Source organism: Spinacia oleracea, chromosome 3, assembly GCF_020520425.1.
Source record: "Spinacia oleracea cultivar Varoflay chromosome 3, BTI_SOV_V1, whole genome shotgun sequence".
In the NCBI taxonomy this organism is placed as follows: Eukaryota; Viridiplantae; Streptophyta; class Magnoliopsida; order Caryophyllales; family Amaranthaceae; genus Spinacia; species Spinacia oleracea.
In genome coordinates, this window is record NC_079489.1 from 143,902,224 (window position 1) to 143,913,212 (window position 10,989).

General features: G+C 41.1%; 1 non-coding gene across 1 annotated transcript; it reads left to right on the plus strand.

Annotated features, from left to right (window-relative positions):
- The first annotated feature begins 9,870 nt into the window (after window positions 1–9,870).
- On the plus strand, window positions 9,871–9,977 carry LOC130471048 (small nucleolar RNA R71). Its single transcript, XR_008931740.1, has one exon. It is a non-coding gene; the product is annotated as a small nucleolar RNA R71 (small nucleolar RNA).
- The last annotated feature ends 1,012 nt before the right edge of the window (window positions 9,978–10,989 follow it).

Here is a 10,989-nt window from a genome sequence, read left to right on the forward strand (position 1 = left end):
AGCTGTCTTCTCAGGTGGGAAATATTTAACATAGAAAGCAAGGGCCAAAGAATTCCAATCGGTGATTTTCATAGCTGCGCGGTTGAGACTGTTAATCCATAGCTTGGCCTTCCCACTCAATAAAAATGGAAAGAGTATCTCCATAGTCTGCTCCGGTGTTAAATTCTTCTGCTTAATGGTGGCACAATACTGAATGAAAGACTGAATGTGGAGATTGGGGTCTTCACCCTTTTCCCCACCGAATTGGTGTCTCTCGATCATGTTTATCAGCTGGGGTTCAATCTTGAAATTCTCGACCGCAATGGAAGGCATGATTGCCTTGGGAAGCATAGACAGACTTGGTTTAGAATAGTCTGTAAGCCTTGGCACAAGTGGGGGTGGTGGTGCTTGGTCACCCATCTCTGAATCTGTATGGAATAGATTGCTAATCAGATAGTCGGATTCAGAGTCAGAATAGTCTCTCAACTGTTCAACGAATCTACGCCGTCTACGAAAGGTCCGTTCAGGTTCAGGATCGAACGAAGTCAGATCGCTGGTATGGACAGTCCTGGGCATAAACAAGCAAGAACTAGAAAACAGTCGTGAGATCCGGTCTCAAGGAACGGGAGTCCCTTGAGAAGTGACAAACAATAATCCAGAAAAACAATTAATAACAGAAAATAAAACCGTTTCCCCGGCAACGGCGCCAAAATTTGACAGGCTCAATCGCACTCCTATCAAAGATAAACCTACTGTTCACCAACTAAAAATGTAGCAAGGGAAGCATGGATCGTATCCACAGGGAAACAATGTTCTTTCCACTATTAATTAACTAATCTAGACTACTGGTAACAAAGAATTGGATTGGTTTGTATATTAAGCTAAGGCAAATAATCAAACTGGAATATAACAATATTAAGGGAATCTAGGGCAGCGGTTCACCATAAATGCAGACCGGGATTGGACAACGGACAATAACAATTAATTAACAATCATAACTAGGAAAACATGCATCTCTCGAATCTTATGAATTCCTTAGGATATAACAACTAGCGGGCTCTCGCTACGTACTAGAAATAATTCCTATCTAATAGCCACAGACCAAAAACATCAGATTTATACCTCTCGGCGCATAATCTAAGGTTAATCAAACTCAAATCAAAATAGTCCGGCCGAACAGAATTGACGAGCAATAATAATAAGCTATAGAAATTATAATCAATCAATCAAGTAATCAAGTCCACATATAATCCCAATCATGCATTCATGGATCTCCTAAACCCTAGAAATTAAACTACTCACTCATGATAACTAATAACAAAGCGATTAACATAATGGAAAACATGATCAAAGCAATAGAATAAATTAAAGTAAGAAACAATACCGACTTGAAGAACAATGGAAATTGAAAGCTTACGTTTTTATATAAATCGAACTAAGTGTTTGAATTGATGTAGAGAGAAAAATAAAACTTAGAGAAATAAACTAAGGGTTTTGTGCTGGAAAATAAGATGTTTACTAAAAATAAAAGGGCTAGTATTTATAGTTTGCCCAAAATACAAGCCAAAAACCGGAAAGAAAAAAACGCGAAAAAGCATAAGGGGTTGGCGTCGCCCGATCGGGCGGCTCTTCGCCCGATCGGGCGAATCACTCGATAGTCGGCCCGATCGGGCCAAAATCCGCCCGATCGGGCGGATTGCGAAATCTCCACAAAGCCTCCAGATTGACCGCCCGATCCGCATCGGGCGAGCTGCGCCCGATCGGGCGCGCGTTGATGAACTTGCCTTGCTTATAATTCCTTCCGATGGTTGCATTTCGCCCTCAGCTTCCAGGGCGATTTGCAATCTTCAATGTATCTCGCCCGTATCACCAAGTCTAACTCCCGGGGCTCAACCATAAGCATCTAAGGCTCCCGAAAGTCGACGATGGAGGTCCCGAACTTCTCGGACTCATATAGTGGCCTTGATCAACAATGAAACGGGTCTAAAACGACCCATTTCTCATAATCAAACCTGAAACTCAAGGCACACTCAATAACACACATTAGTACTAGAAACGGCTCCTAAGAGCACGTTTGATACATAGAAGTACTAAGGGACGGGGGTAAAAACTCTATATAAAACGCATATATCAGGAATCGAGATTCGTTTATTTTATAGGAGATGCGTTGCCAAGTGGAGTTTTTATGCTTTCATCATCGAACCTTTCCCTTGCGGGAACGGGGACAAAAGTAGGTGTCTACACAGTTTTACTTGAGTTCATATGTTTTTATACCCTGCATTGTGTATTTGACTTTCAAACCGTGTCCGGACTTTACGTAACTCTCTTGAGCTTCTTTTGAACTTAGTTATGATTCTGAAATTCAGTCGGCTGTGCTATACATTGATAACTTCTTGGCATTGTGTGAACCAATTGAATGGTATGCGGTAAGATGTTGGTCTCGTGTCAAGAATAGCTAGCCAATTATCCTGTAGGTCACCTTACTATGTGTTTGTGTAATTGATGTGACTTGTTATCGTATGATTTTGGCTTGGGATTCATTAATAGTTTAGTTGGAACTCACGCATGCCGCGTATGACAGAGGCCATTCTCTTAGGAAGCCTTCAGACGAATTTAGAAACATCAGTTCCTGCCTTTCATACCCATGTTGTAGCCTTGTCCGTTTATTGTTTTAACTCCACAAAATTGAGCCCTATTAGCCCCGTTGGTTACTTATCCCGAGTCTAGCTTGGGGGAGCTTCGGTGTTCGTAATGGTTTCATTAATGTTGATTGATTGGCATACTAAGCCAATAGTTCGTGGTTCGAGGCTATGGTTGGATATGTGGTTTGGAGATGGTGCATATTATTGTTGCCACCCAAGCTTGTAACAGTTAGCATTAGATTTATCTATGTACTTTCGATTTCATGATTTAGTTTCATTTTTCATTAAAAAAAAAAGAAAGAAAAAGGAAAAAAAAATTAGAAAAAAAAGAAGAAAAAAATCAAAGAAAAAAAAAATATGTTTTTCGTTTTTGTATGTAGTTTGAAAGCAGGGAAAGGGGAATGAAGAAAGATCATTGACATTATAATATGTTTTTGCCCTTGGTTATAACTTGGTTGGTTGTTCGGGTTTCATGGTTCGATGGAGTTGGATTTTCGGCATTATCACGCGACGCATATAGTTGACCTTTGCTCCCCAAGTTGGACCTTACTCTCACTTTTTCCCAAATTATACCCTACCCTTTCTTTTTACCTAGCCCCATTACAAGCTTAATATAAAGACCTCTTGATCGGCTTGTTTGTTTTGTGATTGAATGAAAATTGTTTCTTGCTTTTGTCATCTTACCCCATGTTGCATCATATATTTATATTCTACAAGATATGCGGCGACGACTAGCTTGATTAAGAATAGTTTGTGGCTAAGCTTGGTTGTTTCGATTGTGGATCATGATGCTTTGTGGTTCTATTTGTATCCGAGCTAGATTTCTGTCTCAATAACTCTGTTTGATTGTTTTCTCGAGAGTTGGGTTGGTCTTACCATGGTTTTATGAAAGTCATGCGCGTCTTGTTTCTCTATCTTCGGTTTATTGTTGCTTGGGGACAAGCAACAGTCTAGTGACAGTCTAAATCGCACTCCTATCAAAGATAAACCTAACGTTCACCAACTAAAAATATAGTAAGGGAAGCAGGGATCGTATCCACAGGGAAAAAATGTTCTTTCTACTATTAATTAACTAATCTAGACTACTGGTAACAAAGAGTTGGATTGGTTTGTATATTAAACTAAAGCAAATAATCAAATCGGAAAATAGAAATATTAAAGGAATCTAGGGCAACGGTTCACCATAAATGCAGACCGGGATTGGACAACGGACAATAACAATCAATTAACAATTATAATTAGGAAAACATGCATCTCTCGAATCTTATGAATTCCTTAGGATAGAACGACTAGCGGGCTCTCGCTACGTACTAGAAATAATTCCTATCTAATAGCCACAGACCAAAAACATCAGATTTATACCTCTCGGCGCATAATCTAAGGTTAATCAAACTCAATCAAAATAGTCCGGCCGAACAGAATTGACGAGCAATAATAATAATAAGCTATAGAAATTATAATCAATCAATCAATAATCAAGTCCACATATAATCCCAATCATGCATTCGTGGATCCCCTAAACCCTAGAAAAGTAACTACTCACACATAATACCAATAAAGAAAGCAAACATATTAATTGAAAGCATAATTGTAATTAAATAAAAGAATAAGAACATAAAGTAATCCCTAAAACGAAGAACGAAGGATTAACTGAAAGTTTGAATCTTTAATTGATTAAAGACTGAATGTTTGGAGAATAAAAATTGAAGTTTTTAAGCTAAGCAATAATAATAATACGAAGTTCCAAGAGAGAAAACGTACTAAAAACACTAAATATATATATAAGCCTCCCCTTAATTCTACGGAGTAACTAAGCAAAAGAAGACGCAAAGGGACCGAAAACCGGGCACCCCGGTTTCCAGAAACCGGCCGGTTTTCGGCCCAGTCAGGCGTTCCAAAAGCATCAGGTAGCGAAAACCGGGGCCACAGGTTTCTCCAAACCTGCCGGTTTCGCACTTAAGATAGATTTCCTTCAATTCTCAAAACCTGCCGGTTTCCAAAAACCGGGGCCACAGGTTTTGAGCTCAGTTTGACGCAATTGCCTTGAGTTTGAACTTGAGGCCTAGGCCCAACTCCTTTGGGCCAAGTTTGACGCTCGTGGCCCCTTTGAAGCTAGCTAGATCATCCCGCAATGCTCCGGGATCCGTGTAGTCATGCAAGAGTGATAAGAAACAGGCCTCCAAAGATCAATTATCATCAAAAACAGCACTGCAACTAACAGACACTACACAACACACATTAGCACTAAAATAGGCTCCGAAGAGCTCAAATGAGATGAAAAGTGCATACGGGACGGGGGTAAAAACTATATAAAATATGAGTGTATCAAACTCCCCCAAGCTAAGACCTTTGCTTGTCCCTAAGCAAAAAGCATCAATGAGACATAAACGATTAACTCACCCCAAAATCTATGCAAAAAGGTTGGTGATAAAACAAGTCAAATCAAGGCAAGCAATTATCATGACCGAAATCTCTAATCCCCACAGTCACACATCAAACCGATACAAAGCTCAAGCAAGGCTCACAAGACATACGTATAAAATCAAGATCGGGCCTCACCAAGTGAATCACTCCTCTCGTTATGTGGCGGGCTAAGATAACCAATTGTGGCCCGTTCACTCACCTTCCCATTATGAGCATGCATACTACCGAATGAGTAGTAGCCCCTCCCAACTCACAACACTAGTGTGTTTGAAGGTTCCCCTAAACACTCAACCTACACCGGAGTCGACTCGAAATGCGCATATGCTCTTTGGCCCTTGATAAACGACTTTTTTCAACCTATTGTTATACACACATTGCACGATGATCAAAAAGGTCTTTATATAGGCTTGTATCGTTGGTCGGGTATAAACAATGGGTACGGAATATTCTGGATATGTGAGTAATGAAGTCTAACTTGGGGAGCAAAAACAACCAATGATACTAAAGAAATCATCTCCGAAAACTAACTCATCAATAACCAAAACATAACCATAAGGGAGGAAGTAACCAATATATTTCATAGTATGAACCAACTTCCACCTTTTTCCTTGCTTTTCTAATACTACAAAATAAATGACATATTTTTGTTCTTTTTTTTTTTTTTTTCTGTATATAACGACGAAAATAAACAACTAGATATGTACAAACTATAATACCCGTAACCACAAACTTTTAGGTGCCAACTAATGAATACACCTCTTTCTTTGCTAACTTCCCGAGTACATGGAAAACACAACCTTGAGTAACATAGGCCTTTAAAGCCAACCATCTCAACAAAATAAGCCAATACTAATAAATGATAGCTCCCCCAAGCTAGACTCGGGATAAGTAACCAACGGGCCTAATAAGGGCTATTTTGTGGAGTTAAATGAAGAAAACGGTCAGGGCTAAACATGGGAAAGAAAAAGCAGGAACAGATGTATCTAAGATCGTCTTAACGCTTCCTAAAGAATGGCCTTTCATCATGCGCAAAGTGCAAGTGTGTTAAGCATACTAATAGTCGAAAACCAAAAACTCAGATCAATGCAACACCAGGAATTAAGCACTCTGAAAAATCAAGGCTCAAGACCTCACAGCTAACCACAATCCAGCATTATACATATGAAAAGTGGGACAAAGTTGACCTTTGACAAGAGTCAATACAACTGTAGTTCATACATCAAATAGTCAATCCAATATGCTCACCTGTCTTATCAACTTGAATCATCAAAATACAATTTCGAACCAAAGGGGCACAGGGAATTAATTGTCTAAATCTCATTGATCAACACGTATTTTTGAAATTTTTTTTTTTGTTGAAGCAAAAATTATCAAAGCATAAACTATCCTAAAGAAGCAAGCAAACACACACACACACAAAAATAATAGAAAAGAGGAATGGAAAAACATACCAATATGTACAAGAAGCAAATACCCCCCCAAACTAAATCGGACAATGTCCTCATTGGCTCAAAGGGGTACGGAATCATCACCAATATCATCATCATCACCATTATCATCGCCTCCCACCTGTCCACCACTCGGACCCGCACCAGAACTCCCTTGCCCACCATCATGGGCAAATCGACTCGCCAGTTGGCTTTCAAAATGATCAAACCGGCTCTCGAAGTGACTCTCAATCCGGTCAAATCGGCCCCATAATTGACTCTTTGAGTAGCTTAAACCGGCGTTGTTGATCGTAGGACGCGAACACCACATCCGGGTAAGTTGTGTCTTGCTCAAGCTGCACTTTGGGAGGTGGTGAAGGTACCCTACTCGTACTTGCCTCTACCCTTGACCTCTTAGTTGGTGCCATTGATGTATTTTCAAGCATTTTGGGTGAAATCCCTCTTTCAAGAATCTGAATGAAAAACAAGGAATTGATACTAAGAGATGAAAGAGGGAAGGATGAGGATGATTTTGATGTAAGAAACTTGTAATTTGGTGGAGTAATGAAGGTGGTATGAGGATTTGAAGAGTTAGGGTTTTGAGGTTTAATGGAGTTTTGGGGAAAATTTTGAGGAAGAAGATGAATTGAGAAAGTGAGACCCGTGGGAAACTGCTGCTGCTGCTATTCTGTTTCGGAATTTTTCCCGAAAACCGACCGGTTTCCCCAAACCTGCCGGTTTTCGCGAAATTAAAAGCTCCCTGACATGCGCGAAACCGGCCGGTTTCCCCAAACCTGGCCCCCAGGTTTTCGCAATTTCTCTGCTTTGGCTTACCCCATGTTTCCGAAAACCGGGCTCCCAGGTTCTCACAAACCTGCCGGTTTTCGGTACTTGCAATTTTTCTTGTTCCATGCGAAACCGGCCGGTTTGTGGAAACTTGCCTCCCCGGTTTTCGCGAATTTCTCTTTACTTTCCTTCAACATTTTCCTCGGACGCTGATTTCTTGGTTGCATAAGGAACCGGCAGGTTTTGATGAAACCGGCCGGTTTTCGCTAAAAATTTTCCCTTACGACAAGGCAACTCAAAAAATTTCTAAGGCATGAATATGATGCTAAGTTTGTAACCGGCAGGCTTCCAAGAACCGGCCGGTTTTCCTCGCTTTCTAAAACGCCCATCATCCTTCAAATTTCTCACACTTGGTATAAAAATCTGCACATTACTCAAACGACCAAGTGGTAAAATTCCACTCTCCTCACCTCTCCAAAGCTATAGAATCTAAACTAAAAACACACGAAAAAAATGAAATCAAAAAGTATACTATGGAAAGCAATAAATGGATAATGAAATACTCATCCCCTATTAGATTGATGCAATGTCCCCATTACACAATCTTAGTTTATGCGCAGACAATCGACAGAAAAGGGATGAGAGCCACGACAGCTCATCGAATGGGGGCACCAAAGATGGTGCCATCTGGTGTCACATCGATTGCCTTGGATGAGCTATGTGGTGCGGGGAGTGACAGACCACGACCCCGATCATGAATACGGTGCCCACCGTTTACAGAACTTTCGGCCTTTTGGGTCGCAGCATCATCAACCCGTGCCTTCTTTCGAACCCATGTTAAGGGGTTCACACTCCGGTCACCTCCACCTGCAAAACAATTTGAAACATGCGCTTTCTCTGAGGAGTTATTAGAGTTAGTATGAGTCAATTCAGTATTAAAATAATCATCAGAAACATTGACCCCAAAACATGACTCTTCTACCATCGGGCTTCTAGCAACTTGGGTTAAATTGAAAGTGACTTTGGCATCCCCCACATTTAAAGTCAGTTTGCCATTCTTGACATCTATAATTGCCCCCGCAGTGTGTAGGAAGGGTCGACCTAAAATAATAGGAATTTGTCTATCCTCTTCCATGTCTAAAACAACAAAATCAACAGGAATAAAAAATTTACCTACTCTAACAGGCACATCTTCTAAAACACCTAGGGGGTATTTCACAAATCTATCAGCCATTTGCAGAGTTATGTTGGTAACTTTTAAATCACCCATGTTCAACTTAGTACATACAGACAGGGGCATGACACTAACACTGGCACCTAAATCACATAAGGCTTTGTCAATAAAAAGGTTGCCAATATTACACGAGATAGAGAAACTCCCGGGGTCCTTCAACTTGGGTGGAGACTTATTTTGTAGTAAGGCACTGCACTCTTCAGTAAATGCAACAGTCTCCAACTCACTAAATGCTCTCTTCCTAGTCAAGATGTCTTTCATGTACTTAGCATATGCAGGTACTTGAGTAATTAATTCAGTGAAAGGGACCGTTACCTGCAGATTCTTTACCACTTCTAAGAACTTACCGAACTGCTTGTCTAGCTTGTTCTTTAGCTGACGATGAGGGAAGGGAAGTTTGATAGGTGGAACTTGTATCTCAACTTTCTTCTCAACCCCTGTGTCAGCTTCATTATCCTTGACCACCTTCTCACTTTCTCTTGGCACAACACCACTAACAGATACTTCAACCCCTTCCTCTATAGTCATAGGTGGCCCATCATACTCGTATCCACTCCGCAAAGTGAGAGCATTTACAGAATCTCTGGTCACAGGCTGTGAAGGGAGTTGACCTTTGGGTCTCTCTGCAAGAGCAGTAGCCATTTGTGCCAACTGTTTATCCATGACCTTGTTATGAGCAGTGAGGGCATCGATTTTGGCATCCTTTTCGCTCAGAGATCTCTGCAATTCCAACATCATATTCCTCATCTCTACGAGCATGGGATCAGGTTGTGTGGGTTGAGATTGAGGAGGAAAACCAGGTGGTCCACTAGGCTGTGGGTTGTAGTTACTCCGCGGTTCGTAGGGTTGTTGTGGTGGTGGAGGGTGTTGAATCTGGTGGGGGTTCTGAACATTGGTACTCCTATATGATAATAGGGGGTTGTTTTTCTACCCCTCATTGTATGAGTTGGAGTACGGATTGTTCTGCTTGTAGGCCTGGAATGCATTGCATTGTTCAATAGAGCTCCTACATTCCGGTGCATAATGACCTTGCATCCCACAACTATTACAGACATTAGCCAACTGAGCACTCATTGCGGCGACACTAGCTTGTTGGGTGGTCTAGGAAGATGCGTTTTGCATATTATCCAGCTTGTGATGTAGGGCAGTTAGCTGAGCAGTAAGTTGTTCAAAAGAGTTCATCTCATGCTTAACACCACGATCGGCAAAACCTCTAGGATTCCTATATTGGGCACTATGGATGGCCATCTCCTCAATCACCTCTAAAGCTCTAGGCACCTCCAGTTGCATAAATCTCCCACTGGCAGCTGAATCCAAAAGACACCTAGACTCATTACCCAGACTATTATAGAACTGCTGAACCAGGAACCAGTCCTCCAGACCATGGTGTGGGCACTCTCTTTGCAAGTCCTTGAATCTTTCCCAAACCTCGAACAAACTCCCATCTGCTTGTTGAGAGATACCTAATATCTGACCCCTCAGACGGGCTGTCTTCTCAGGTGGGAAATATTTAACATAGAACGCAAGGGCCAAGGAATTCCAATCGGTGATTTTCATAGCTGCGTAGTTGAGACTGTTAATCCATAGCTTTGCCTTCCCACTCAATGAAAATGGAAAGAGTATCTCCATAATCTGTTCCGGTGTTAAATTCTTCTGCTTAATGGTGGCACAATACTGAATGAAAGATTGAATATGGAGATTAGGATCTTCACCCTTTTCCCCACCGAATTGGTGTCTCTCGATCATGTTTATCAGCTGGGGTTCGATCTTGAAATTCTCGACCACAATGGAAGGCATGATTTCCTTGGGAAGCATAGACAGACTTGGTTTAGAGTAGTCTGTAAGCCTTGGCACAAGTGGGGGTGGTGGTGCTTGGTCACCCATCTCTGAATCTGTATGGAATAGATTGCTAATCAGATAGTCGGATTCAGAGTCAGAATAGTCTCTCAACTATTTAACGAATCTACGCCGTCTACGAAAGGTCCGTTCAGGTTCAGGATCGAACGAAGTCAGATCGCTGGTATGGACAGTCCTGGGCATAAACAAGCAAAAACTAGAAAACAGTCGTGAGATCCGGTCTCAAGGAACGGGAGTCCCTTGAGAAGTAACAACCAATAATCTAGAAAAACAATTAATAACGGAAAATAAAACCGTTTCCCCGGCAACGGCGCCAAATTTTTGACAGGCTAAATCGCACTCCTATCAAAGATAAACCTAACGTTCACCAACTAAAAATATAGTAAGGGAAGCAGGGATCGTATCCACAGGGAAACAATGTTCTTTCTACTATTAATTAACTAATCTAGACTACTGGTAACAAAGAGTTGGATTGGTTTGTATATTAAACTAAAGCAAATAATCAAATCGGAAAATAGCAATATTAAAGGAATCTAGGGCAACGGTTCACCATAAATGCAGACCGGGATTGGACAACGGACAATAACAATCAATTAACAATTATAATTAGGAAAACATGCATCTCTCGAATCTTATGAAT